Source organism: Polistes dominula, unplaced genomic scaffold, assembly GCF_049000335.1.
Source record: "Polistes dominula isolate Pdom_NZ unplaced genomic scaffold, Pdom_raw_medaka contig_27, whole genome shotgun sequence".
NCBI classification, from domain to species: Eukaryota; Metazoa; Arthropoda; class Insecta; order Hymenoptera; family Vespidae; genus Polistes; species Polistes dominula.
Genome location: NW_028300906.1, coordinates 4,637,039 through 4,650,978, shown reverse-complemented (window position 1 = coordinate 4,650,978; position 13,940 = coordinate 4,637,039). Strand labels below are relative to the sequence as shown.

At 24.4% G+C, this 13,940-nt stretch overlaps 1 protein-coding gene across 2 annotated transcripts in view; it reads right to left on the bottom strand.

Moving 5' to 3' along the window:
- LOC107067592 (tachykinin-like peptides receptor 99D) overlaps positions 1–11,308 on the bottom strand; it is a 92,725-nt gene extending 81,417 nt beyond the window's left edge. For both annotated transcript variants that reach the window (XM_089179794.1, XM_089179793.1), the window contains exon 1: positions 10,365–11,308. The gene's annotated coding sequence lies outside the window, so the exon portion shown is untranslated. The remainder of the gene's footprint in view (positions 1–10,364) is intronic.
- Positions 11,309–13,940: the final 2,632 nt, after the last annotated feature.

Genomic DNA, 13,940 nt, shown 5'->3' with positions numbered 1-13,940 from the left:
ATATTTTTATTTATTTTTCTGTTTATTAAAATAAAAACTTAATTAAACTAATCAGATGATTATAAAGAAAAAATCAAGGTAAATATTATATTTGAATAAATTTCACAGGTAGTTTTGAAATATTTTACTCTTTTTCATTATAATTTATAAATATTATAAATTAATATGAAAAAGAATTAAGGATATTGACGTTGATAGTTATTTTGAACAATTTATAATAGACAGTTTATTAGTTCATCAATTTCTAATAATAAAAAAAAAAAGAAAATGTTCTACTTTTTGAAGACAAAATATCGGACAGTGTGTTACAAAAATAAAATAGGACAGAAATTATATTTAACCATCCAATATCTTTGCTTACAATAAAACAATTCTAAGATAATCTCTGGTTCAATATAAAATCTTTTTTTATATATATCCCAATATATAAATCATAGATAAAGATGACTCAGAATATCTTAAAAAAAAAAAAGAATATTTTCTGCATCCTCGATGGTACATTTTCGAAACCGCGATGTGTTCACTCAAATGTAAAATTTCGTATATCGAAATATATTAGAGATTTATATTCTTGTATTGTTTAGAGTATCGATCTCTCTAGTATTGGAGGATTGTATGAGATTATTCAAGAATACCACGGGGCCAATCACGAAGCTTGCATATGGATATGGAAATTGCGGACGAAATTGCTCAGCCCATATTAAAGGGTAGACTCGATTGACCGACGTATAGCAAGATGTCAATTACAAATATCATACTTTCGATTTAGATGAATATCCATCAATTCTGAGATCTAATAGAACAAAATATGACCGATAATTTATAAATTAATATTTATTACATTTTAAATTTTACATTCAATACGAGAAACATGTATAGGAATCCATGATCACGTAACATTATTAACAAATATTCGTAATGAATGAAAAAGTATTTCAAAAATTTATTAGAGAAATTTGTTGGGGGTTGCTTCAAGATAGGTGAATAGTTTGGAGAGGGTTTGGAAGGGAATTTAGGGGTCCGATAGTAATGAATTTTATTATTTTAGATAATTCAAACTAATTCTTAAATTCATGTTCGATAAATAAAAATATATTGCAGTAATATATTTGTTGGTTGTGTATATGTGTGTCAATAATTGCAAATTTGCTGGAAATTACTTAAAGATAGGTAAATGGTTTGGAAAGGGTTTTGAAGGGAATTTAGGTGTTTGATAGTAATAAATTTATAATATTTTATATTTATATAAATATATTGCAATAATTTATTTGTTGGTTGTGTATATGGGTGTCAATAATTCCAAATTTGCTAGAGGTTGCTTAAAGATAGGTGAATGGATTAGAAAGGATTTGAAAGGGAATTTGGGTGTTGGATAGTAATGAATTTATAATATTTTATATTTATAAAAATATATTGCAATAATTTATTTGATAATAATGTGTATCAATAATTAAAAAATTCACTAAAACTTTGTTTAAAAATAGGTGAAGGATTTAAAAAAGTTTAGAAGGGAATTTATGTGTGAGATAGTAATGAATTTTATTATTTTAGATAATTCAAATTAATTCTTAAATTCATGTTAGATAAATAAAAATATATTGCAGTAATTTATTTGTTGGTTGTGTATATGTGTGTCAATAATTCGAAATTTGTTGGAAACTGGTCAAAGATAAGCGAAGGGCTTGGAAAGGGAAGTGGAAGGAAAGTTAGGCGTCGGATATTAATGAATCTTATTATCTTAGGAAATTCGGGCTAATGCATGATGTCGTGAACTTCGTCCTATGCCGAGAGGTATGTGTATATTTATTAAAGAGATAGGTGAGATCAATTTGTGAGAATAACACTCGATAATGGATTGCAAAATTATTCATACAAATATTCAATTTTTATTTAAATTATTTGTTTAAATAACATATGATCAATAATATCATATTGATATATTTTGTTATATTATTTGATGATATTATTTGATATATTGTTCATATAGTTATATATATTTAATATAATTATATTATATATAATATACTATTTTATTTAAGTATTAATTTTTGAATAAGTATAAGTATAATTAATATTATTATATACTTAAATAAGTATAATTATTTAAGTATAATTTTTTTTGAATATATAAATATAATATATATAATATACTATATATCTTAATATATATAAATTACGTGTCACGTTGTTTGTTAGCAATGAACTCTTAAACTACTGAACCGATTTTAATAAAATGTTGCACACTGTGTGCAGTTTCATTTAACTTGAAAGATAGGATAGTTTATATATTTTAATTTACAATCGCAATATTATTTTATTGCGAATTATTTGTTTATTAACAAAGAGTCATGATTATCTCTATTAGTTCGATAAGATTCTAACAGATGGCGGTATAAGGTAATTCGTTGACTTAAAGCGTAAAGACTGATTATGAGCCACAGCAACACGTGGCGGGGTACCCATGGTATTTAATATAATTATATTATATATAATATATTATTTTATTTAAATATTAATTTTTGAAAATATAACATATTATATCATATTTAATTTACAGTTGTTATATTATTAGATTTTATTAAAAAAAAAAATAAATAAATAAAAAGAATGGAATATTTTTAAGATTTTCAGAAAATAAGAAAGAAGAACTGAGATTTGTAGTGGAAAAAAGAAAAAATATATAAAGAAATGTCTTTTGATATTCTTTTGAAGATTTTTTATTACCATGTGAGGATCGTCTCGATCGAGTTATCCTTTTGCAGACTACACTCACGTTCCATATGATTTCATTTACTCGTTCTTATCGATCTTCCTTATTTACTTTATTTCCCATCCCTCTCTCTCTCTCTCTCTCTCTTCCTCTCTCTTTCTATCTTATTCACTCTTTTTATATCTCTTTCTTTCTCCCTTTTTCTTTCTTCCTTTATATCTCGTGCTATTTTTTTCTTACTATTTCTATATAATTTATCAACCACTAACCAGACCACTCTCTCCTCCAAATAATTCTGACATTTTTCCCATCGACATTTATCATTTCTATATTTTTTTCCAAACAAAATTATCTTTTCCTATTTAGATGATGTTAATCTTAACGACGTTTATCTCAATACTCCATATTTTTTTTGTTTTTGTTGAAGTGAAAATATTTTTAGAACAGGGGTGATTTGAAAAAAGCAAACTTTAGCGATTTAGCCTAAGAGAGAATGAGATAAAAGACCGTATGCATTTGTTTCTTATTTCAATTTACGAGTCTCTACGAAAAATTCAATCAAGACGCACGAGTGTAGTAACAAAAATTTAATCAATGTACGAGTCTTAGAAAAGTTTATTTTAAAAGTTTCAATTTACGAGAATCAATAAACTAACGAAGAAATTCGTCAATGCCACGAATCTACGAAAAGTTCAGTCAATGCTCATTGATCATTGACGAATTTTTTCGTAGACTTATTGAAATTTTTTTAATTTATAATTTTTTATAATTTATAATTTATATAATTATATTATATGTTTTTTTTATATATTTTATATATATCTTACATTACATTATATATTTATAATGTATTAATATACATATAATTGTATTATTATAACTCATTTATTATTTATTATTTATTGTTTATTATAATTATCAAAACTCATCTGATGCAAATATTTTTTTCAAAATAATCCAATATGAGTTTCGTTAATCCGTGCAATTTATAATAAAAAAATTAATTAACAATATAATTATATGACAAATGAACGAGATAACAAAATAATTAAAAATTACATGCAAATTTCAGAAGAGTGAAGAATACGTGAAATATATATTAATATATATATATATATATATATATATATATATATATATATTTTTTTTTTTTTTTTTTGGTTGTTGTTCGTTGCAAAAACATAAATGTCGAGTATAAAATATATATGGACAATTTTAAAACTTTTTATTTAGTAAAAAGAAGAGAAAGAAAAAGAGAAAGTGAGAGAGAGAGAGAGATAGGTAGAGAGAGAGAGAGAGAGAGAGAGCAAAAAAGAAAAATAAAAAAAAAAGAGAAAAATCGTTTTGAAGTGAAGTACGACTAGTCATTCGGATCTCGTAGTAATTTTGATGTCAGAGTTGGTACAGCAAACGAATGATCGTGCCGAAGAATTCTGACACTATGAGTAATCGTAAAAGCTCACATTTTATGGGACGTTTTACAATGATTATTGGCAAATTCAACATGCTCTCGTAACACGATGAATTAGATAAGAAAACATTATGTAAAAAGATCAAAATCAAATACTTATACGATTTAACAGGAAATATAAATGAAATTAAAAAAAAAAATAAAAAAATGTGTTAAGAAATTAAAATAACATTATTTTTATTCTTCACACATTGACTGCTAACTACGAGATATCTCGTAGGGTATGCTGTAATTTTAGATTAATTACAAATAGTTATTTGCGTTAAGAATTATTAAAAAGGTTGAATCAAATATTTATATGGTCTAAAAAACATTAATTATCAATTATTGTAAATACCATTACAATATTATTATTAATTATAAATAATATTGTAATAATAATATTGGAAACAATAAATAATTTAATAATAATATAATATAATTATGTAATAATGTAGTTACTGATTATTATAATAATATTGTAGTGATAATTACAATATTAATTAAGTAATTATCACTACAATATTATTATAAATAATCGTAATATGTCTGCCAGTCAATGGGTTAAACCATTATTCAAATCTATAATTATAATTCGTAAGATTTGTGTTTAAATATTTATTTCTATTATTTTTATAATAATTGATTGAACATCCACTTTTTTCTTTTTCTTTTTTTTTTTCTTTTGTGATAAAATTCATAATTTTTTTTTATATATATATTTTTATAGAATTCGATTAATCAAATGGATTAAATTCTAGTCGTTCACATTAATCTTCTGATAATTCCTTGTCACATTGAATAGAAAGAAAATTGTCAAAGTTCTAGTTACGAATTAGAGATGGCAATCGTTTTGCAATTACTTTTACAAAAAGATGTGTTGAAAATCGAGCTTGATGGATGATTTTCAGTTCTACATCAAAGCCTGAACTATAACAATATTAGTTCTTTAATGTTAAACGATAGGGAAAGAAGATTGATCTATCTTTGATAATTGAAACGTACGAGTATCGATTTTATCCTTTCATTCTCATTTTTTAAACGTTTAATGTTCTTATATCTAAATTAGATTAGATTCTTTAGATTCTTTTTCTTTTTCTACCTTCATCGAACAAATTGTCTACAAATCCAATGAAATTATATAAAGGACACATTTATTTTTTTTTATTTTCATTTTTCTTTTTTTGTGATAAACAAATTTTCATTATAATTAAACCGAAAAGTAATTAGGTTTCCTTTTTTTTTTTGGATGCATTTTTATCTTAGCAAATAAATAAGATAAATTAAAAAGTCAAATTTCTTAAGAATAACATTTATTGATATAACTTGATAATAAATATTAATTTTATTACGAAATATATATATAATGGGTTTCTAATTGTGTGTTTATTATTATTATTTATTATTATATATATTTTATTATATATTTATTAATAAATATATATACACATTATATACATATATATATTGTTATATATGTTACTAAGGGTGTCCCGCCACGTGTTGCTGTAGCTCACAATCAGTCCGATACACACGTCTTTAAGTCAACGAATTACCTTATACCGCCATCTGTTAGAATCTTATCGAACTAATAGAGATAATCATGACTCTTTGTTAATAAACAAATAATTCGCAATAAAATAATATTGCGATTGTAAATTGAGATATATAAACTATCCTATCTTTCAAGTTGAATGAAACTGCACACAGTGTGTAAAATTTTATTAAAATCGGTTCAGTAGTTTAAGAGTCCATTGCGGACAAACAACGTGTTTGACACGTAATTAATATATATTAAAATATATACATATATTTTGAATATAAAAATCTAATGTGTACAATGTTATTTCTTTAAGTTTCTTATAAAAAAAAAATGTTAACTACAATTTGTTTGACAAAAAATAACTAAAAAATAAAACTAGAAAGAAGAACCAGAAATAAATAAGAAATATCTTCGAAAAAAACATTTGCATTAGAGAGAGAAAGAGAGAGAGAAAGATGAGTTTTAATAATTATAATAAATAATAAATAATAAATAAATTGTATTAATACAATTATATATTTTAAATATAAAAAAAAAACTCATGCAATGTTATTTCTTCAAGTTTCTTACAAAGTTATCTAGTTACCTAGAATTTGTTTGACGAAAAGAAAAAATTAGAGAGAAAAACTATAAATAAAATCATTGCACGAATCAAATAACTTTTCTTTTTTTTTTCTTTTTTTTTTTGATAAAAGATTCATGGTAATAACTTGAAATTTACTAAACCTAGAAGATACACATCCAAATACTTTATGGTTTGATTTGAAGGGACATATGAGAAGGGAAATGAATTTTTTTTTCTTTTTTTTTTTTGTTTCTTTTGCTTCCTCCTTTCGTTTGTAAGAAAAATATACGAGGAAGGAAATCGAAAGAGTTGGAAGGCTAACAGCCTTTGGGCTCTGTTTCTATGATGTACTATATACGCATATACACATTCACATATATACAACATATGTATACTTATATGCTTGATATTCAAGGAACAAACAAAGAGACGGCAAAAGAAATCATTTCTGGTTAGTTAAATCTTCATGATGAAGAAAAAAAAAGAAAAAGAAAAAAAAATACTATCATAAATTGTTATGAAAAAGTATACAACATTTTTCCCAACACCTTTCTTTTTATATTAATCTATTTTTGTAACAAGATTGGCACATCAATCGTTTTTTCGAAACGGGTGTAAAGAGAAATTTCACACTTTTTTTCATCGTAAAAAAAAAAACAAAAAAAAAATAAAAAAAAAGAGAAAGAAAATAATCCGATTTTGTATGAAAATACAAATGTGCGTCGTGAAAAATTTTGATAGGGGAATAAAAAAAAAATTGTGATATGCAAGGAAAAATAATGAAATGATATTTAATTGTCCTATTCCTCGTCATAGTAATAGTAAAAGTAGTAGTAGTAGTAGTAGTAGTAGTAGTAGTAGTAGTAGTAGTAGTAGTAGTAGTAGTAGTAGTAGTAATAGTAATAGAAAATATTTTACTATTTGATGGTTTCTACATAAAGTTTAAGAGCACAGTTCTCATATGATAAATACGCAAAAATTATATATTTTATATATATATATATATATATATATATATATATATATATATATATATACTATTTTAATTATAAATAATTAAAATTTATATATATAAATATATACATACATAATAATATATATATATTTATTTATTATTAATATATATATATATATTATAATAAAATTTAATATTTTAATTAAAATTAATAATATAATATTATTATTAATTGTAATTTAAATAAACATTTATTTTGTAAATAATTAAAGTTTATATATGTAAAAATATATATTTTTATAACTATTATTATTATATTATTTAAAATTATATATATATTATATTATATTATTTATAAATATATATAAATATATACAACTTTTTAATGAAAAGCTCGTTGAAACGATGATATAAAATATAACCTTTGTTGTTTCACCAATTATTTACAGAAAAAATAAAAAAAAATAGAAAACAGAAACCAAAGAATTTCCAAAAACATGAGAACTCGATCAAGATTAATCGAGATTTATTCGATTGTTGGTTGGTTATTAATTGATCGATTTGTCAAAGGATAAATTAGAAGGAATCGTTTGTTAACGCGTGTAAAGTTTGTTATACGAATGGTGATGTTTCGTTCCCCATTTATTACCTTTATTCTTTTATTTTTTGTGTTACAAAATTTATAGTTTTTCGAGAATTGCCAATTTTGAAATTAAAATGAGAGAGAAGAAAAAACGCGATTTCTCCGAGTGTGATTTTCAATTCCCTACGTGGCTGCCCCTTTAAAATTCCAAATATTTCATTCGAAATCGATTAAGTCGACATTCCATGCGACCTCGACATCTCAAATTTTATTCTAAATTTTATTTCAAATCTTTATTTGTTTCTTTCTTTTTTTCTTTATACAAATGAATCAACAAATAAATTAATAATTTAACGAAGAACGCTAAATGAAATCAATAATGAATGTTACTTTCTCTTTTTTTTTTCAATTGTTCAATCGTTTAAATGAACCCTTAGGGGTAGGGGGAGAGGAGGTAGGTGTAATACGAAAATTTGATTTACGAGATAATTACGATGATGAAATTTCACGTTTTATTCGCACCTGTGTGTCAACTATTTCACGTGAGTGGATTCATTGTTATCAGCATAATAATATAATCATAGAAGCGTAATTTACCTGTGGTCATTTCGATCATTCGCATGGACAAAAAAAAATTGTAAAAGTTGATTTAGGCAGAAGATTTGTCATTTCTATTTTTGATTATTTTACTTTAATCTTTTAATAATAATTCACGACACACACTCACACACACAAAGTTTAGGGTATTTATTGATCAAATTGAACGTGCTTTTGGTAAACAATTTAATATTTTTGTTGTGTACGATTTAATTTTTCATTGCATTTTATTTTAATCCTTCGATAATAATTTACGAGAGAGTTTAGAATTTTTATTGATTAAATTGAACGTGGTTTTGGTAAACAATAGAATATTTTTGTGGTACGATTCAATTATTCAATGCATTTTATTTAAATCTCTGTTGAGATTAATTCGCGAGAAAGTTTAGAATTTTTATTGATTAAATTAAACGTGGTTTTGGTAAACAATATATTTTTGTAGTAAGATTCAATTTTTCAATGCATTTTATTTCATTTTATTCTATTTTGATTTGATTTTATTCTATTTTATTTTGATTTTATTTTATTGTATTTTATTCTATTTTATTCTATATTTTAATTTTATTATATATTTTCTATTGTAATATTATTTTAATTTTATTTTATTTCGATTTCATTTTATTTTACTTTGATTTTATTTTATTTTACTTTATTTTATTCTATTTCAATTTTATTATATTTTTTCTATTGTAATGTTATTTTTATTTTTATTAAAATAAAATGTGGATTATAATTTTATTCTATTTTTATTTTGTCTTATTTTGATTTTATCTCAATTAAAATTTGTATTTTTATTTTTGTTTTAATAAATATCGAATTGATACAATAAAAAGATAAGAGAAAGACAACACACACAGAGACAGACACCCGACCGTTCGATCAATTTTACGAAATCCTTTTTCCTTTTTCACCGTGAAATACCCCTACGGAAATGCAATAAATCATTTATCTTGACTGTTCGACGCTTGTCAAGCATAGTAAACGTTTTTTAAATCGAACCAAATATATATATATATATATATATATATATGTGTATCCATCGATCTATCAATCCTTTTTATATCCAAACACGAGAGGATGACAACGAACAGGGACAATAAAAATCTAAGGAAAATCATTTGAGATACTCAAAATAACTTACCCGACCGACTTATCAATTCTTAGCGATAAATCCCTACGTATTTCCTCATCGTTATTTTCAGACATGAATTTACAACTTACAGGATATTCAGCATAAATTTATCTGACGTTTCGCGAAGGTCTAATCTCTCGTTTGTGCATATCGCAAATCGCACGCGAACCTAATGCGAACCTAACGCGAACTTTAGTTTGCCATGAAATAATGATAATTCGTCTTCTTATCCCTCCCCAACCCCTATCACTCTCCCCCGTTCCTAAAAAGGAATAGAAAAATTTTTATTTTTATAGGAAACAGCAAACTCATACATTGTTTATTACTCGATTATTTTTCATTCAATTTTATAATATTTTCATTGAAATAAAATAAAATAAACTCAAGCCAAAAATAATTTCTTTCATTTAACAAATTTTTATTATTATCCTTACGCGTATTGAATTTAAAAAGAAACTAGATTATAATTCGATAAAACTAATAGAACAAATTAAAATAAAACCAAAATAAAAATTAATATAATGATAATAATTTAATTTATAAAAAAAATAACAGCAAATTCATAGATTGTTTATTACTCGATTATTTTTCTTTCAATGTTATAATATTTTCATTGAAATAAAATAAAATAAACTTAAACCAAAAAAAATACTTTCTTTCGTTTAACAAATTTTTATTATTATCCTTACGCGTATTAAATTTAATAAGAAACTAGATTATAATTCGATACAACTAATAGAACAAATTAAAATTAAAATTAAAAAAAAAATAATAATTTAATTAATAGAAAAAAATTAAAAAAAGGAATGTAAGAAAATAAACAACTCACCCGAAGACAAAAATATTTCCTTCCTATTCTCACTTTTTTCCAAACTTGATTCTCATCGTCACCACTGCTTTTTTTATTATCTACTACGATATTTTCTTAAACGAAACAAAAAAAAAAATTAAAAAAAAATAGGAACCACAGATAATGAGGAAAGTAAGAAGAAGAAAGAAAGTCACACCAAAAAAAAAAAACACAAAAATATGAAAAATTAACGTTTAAAAATAAAAATTGAGATATAGAACAAAAAAAAAGAGAAGGAGAATAAAAGTGAGAGAAAGAAAGAAAGAAAGAGACTGAAAGATTAAAAATGTTTTTAAAAAATAACCAAAATAAAACAAAGTAGACTAAAATGATTAGAGAATTAGAAAAAAAAATGATAGATGAATAAAAACTGTCGGAGTTAGACGGTTCTGTAGTACGAACTGTACGCGCGTCTCGACGCTACTGGCCAAAGAACAGCAACTCGCGTTCTCTCTCACACATACACATATATATACACATACACTGACAAAACTTGCGTCGCGACGCTCCAAAACGTTAGAGCGCGTACTCGAGACGCCTAGCATCATCAACGAACGACTATTACACATCTACTACTACTACAACTACTACTACTATTACTATTACTAATACTACTACTACTACTACTACTAATACTACCATTTCAGCCGGTTCTGATCTCCACGCTTCTCCAATCGTTTTCCTTACCGCGCACGTGTAATCAACCAACCAACCAACCAAACCAACCAATCAACCAACACCTATTTATCCATACTTTATTCTTACTTCCGACTTACTAATCCGACTTTTCTAATCTTCGATTTCATTCATTTATACGATAAGTTTTATCTAATATAAAAGTCATCTCTTCCAATTCAAATGATTACTTTATTCCTACTTTTTTTTTATTTATTTTCTTTTTCTCATTTACACATTTCTATCTAATTGGAAGTTTTATGTAATATGAAAAGTCATCTTCTCATACAATGCCTTTGTTTCTTATTTCTATTTACGAGTTAAATTTAATCAATGCATGAGTCTTACAAAAGTTCAATCAATACACGAATGTGGAAAAAAATTTGTTCAATTTACTAGAATCAATGAGTTAACGAAGAAATTCGTCAATGCCACGAATCTACGAAAAGTTCAGTCAATGGTCATTGATCATTGACGAATTTCTTCGTAGTTCATTGAATTTTTTGTAAAAATACACGAGTCCTCCGATCATTGACGAATGTTTTCGAAACTCATTGAATTTTTGTAAAAATGCACGAATTTTCGATCATTGACGAATTTCTTCGTAGACTCATCGAACTTTTTTGAAAATAAATCACACGATATTTTTTTTTGTTTATAATAAATAAACCCTACAATAATCTTACTCCTGATACTCTGCATCCGACTCATTTTCTTGAAGCTTAGTTTTAAGAAGGTTTCACTTCTAACACGTGTGATCTACATACACACACACATGATATTGTTTCTAATTAAAACACGTGTAATTTGGAATTAGTATTCGAGAGAACAGGATGATTATCGGGAGTGTAGATTTTTTGGAAAGACAAATTTGTGATAGGAGATTTCAAACATAGTTTTTTTGTTTTGTTTTTTATCTTCTTATAGAACGTTAGCTGTCTAATTTCGAAGGGTGACACAAATGTGCTCTCACGGCTAAACGTTTATTTATATATTCTCATCCTTCTTCTTATTCTTTACGACAGTTTTTAACTTTTCTTTTTTTTCTTTTTTTTTTTCTTTTTTTTTTTTATATATATATTTTATAGCTACCAAATTTAACCAACATTTGCTTTCAGATTTCAGAATTTTTCGAAGAAATACGAAAGAAAAAACTATACCCGAGATTTTTATATATTAACAAATTATTAATCATTATAATTTGATTAATGATTGTGTGTGTATATGTATGTGTGAAAAAATTAATCATTCAATGATCGTCAATGATTCTTATCAATCAAACGTCATTTTTCATTTTATTTTTAAAAATAAAAATCACTTAAACTTGAGAAAATGATTCCTCCACCTGTTGGGGGAGGGGGGGTGGCCTTCAAGAAAATTTTCATTAAAAAGTTTTTTTTTGCGCAACAATTTTTCGCGATATTTCCAGATCCGAGACTCGTTTTAATTCGTATAGTCGATATACTATTTCTCCGACCAGTCTCTCACATTTTACGATAGAATTCAATCTCGAATTGTCGATCGAACGTACTGCATGCTTTTCTTTTTCTTCTTTTTTTAATTTTTTTTTTTACTTTTTTTTTTGTTTTTGTTCTCTTTTTCTTTTTCATTTACCCTTCGTTGCAAACATTTGATGCGTTTGTTAACGATTCTTCATCGCTTCTGCATCTGTACTTTCTTTTTATTTTTTTTCTTTCACCATGATTGCAATCGAAATTATAAATACAAATAAAATAATAAATGAGAATACAACGATAATTTTCATCGCTAGATTGTTTTTTTTTACAGTTAATTTTGTTTTATGTTCGTGGTTCGATAAGATAAATATTGGGAATGAGCAATTTTGAACTATGGTGTTTTTTGTTTTACGAAATACAGAATATATATTTATGTATAATAATATAAAATATAATAGTGTGTGTGTGTGTATAACAAATACTAAAATATAATAGTATAAAATATAATAAAATAAAATAATAAAATATAATAATAAAACATAAAATAATATAAAATATAATAATAAAAAATATATTAATATAAAATAGATTAATATAAAATAACAAAATATAAAATAATAAAATATAGTAATACAAAATACAATAATAAAAAATATAATAATATAAAATAAAATAATATACAAAATTTTAATATAAAATAATAAAATATAGTAATACAAAATACAATAATAAAAAATTAAAAAATATAATAATATAAAATATACATGCATATATTTATATATAAACTTGACAAGTATGTGTATGTGTATTTTTTTATCAGAAAAGAAAAAAATAATTTGTTTATAGAAAATCTTTGCAACTGTTATGATTTCAAAGTGAGAAACATAATAATATTACATGGAAGCTTTCACTGGTTGTACCATGTAGTGAAACGTATATTGTGTTTAATGATCTATTATCTAATAGAAACAATAGATTCGACGTTGTCAGTGCATCGCGTTTACTGTCTATCAACAGAAATTCAGTTCCGTTTAGTTTGTCGTTATCTAAACGCGTTCGATATAGAACTATACTACATATATTATAGTAAATACTAATATATATATTATATATATATTATATATATTATATAGGGGAGGTCTTGCAAAGAAATAAAAGATTGAACTTTAAAGGAGAAATAAATTCATTGTTTAACGAAAGATGATTATTTGTTTTAGCATATGAATTGAAATAATAAATGTTGAAACTATAAAAAGTTTAATGATAGTAAATAAACCGTAAAACCGTTTCATTGTTACGAATGATTTGATAGTTTTGCGAACGCCTCGTGTTATGTGATTTCTACCAAATAGCTCACCAATTGTAGATATTATTTTCCCTGAAATGACAGTAATCAATGTTAAAGTTAAATTTAACGATACTG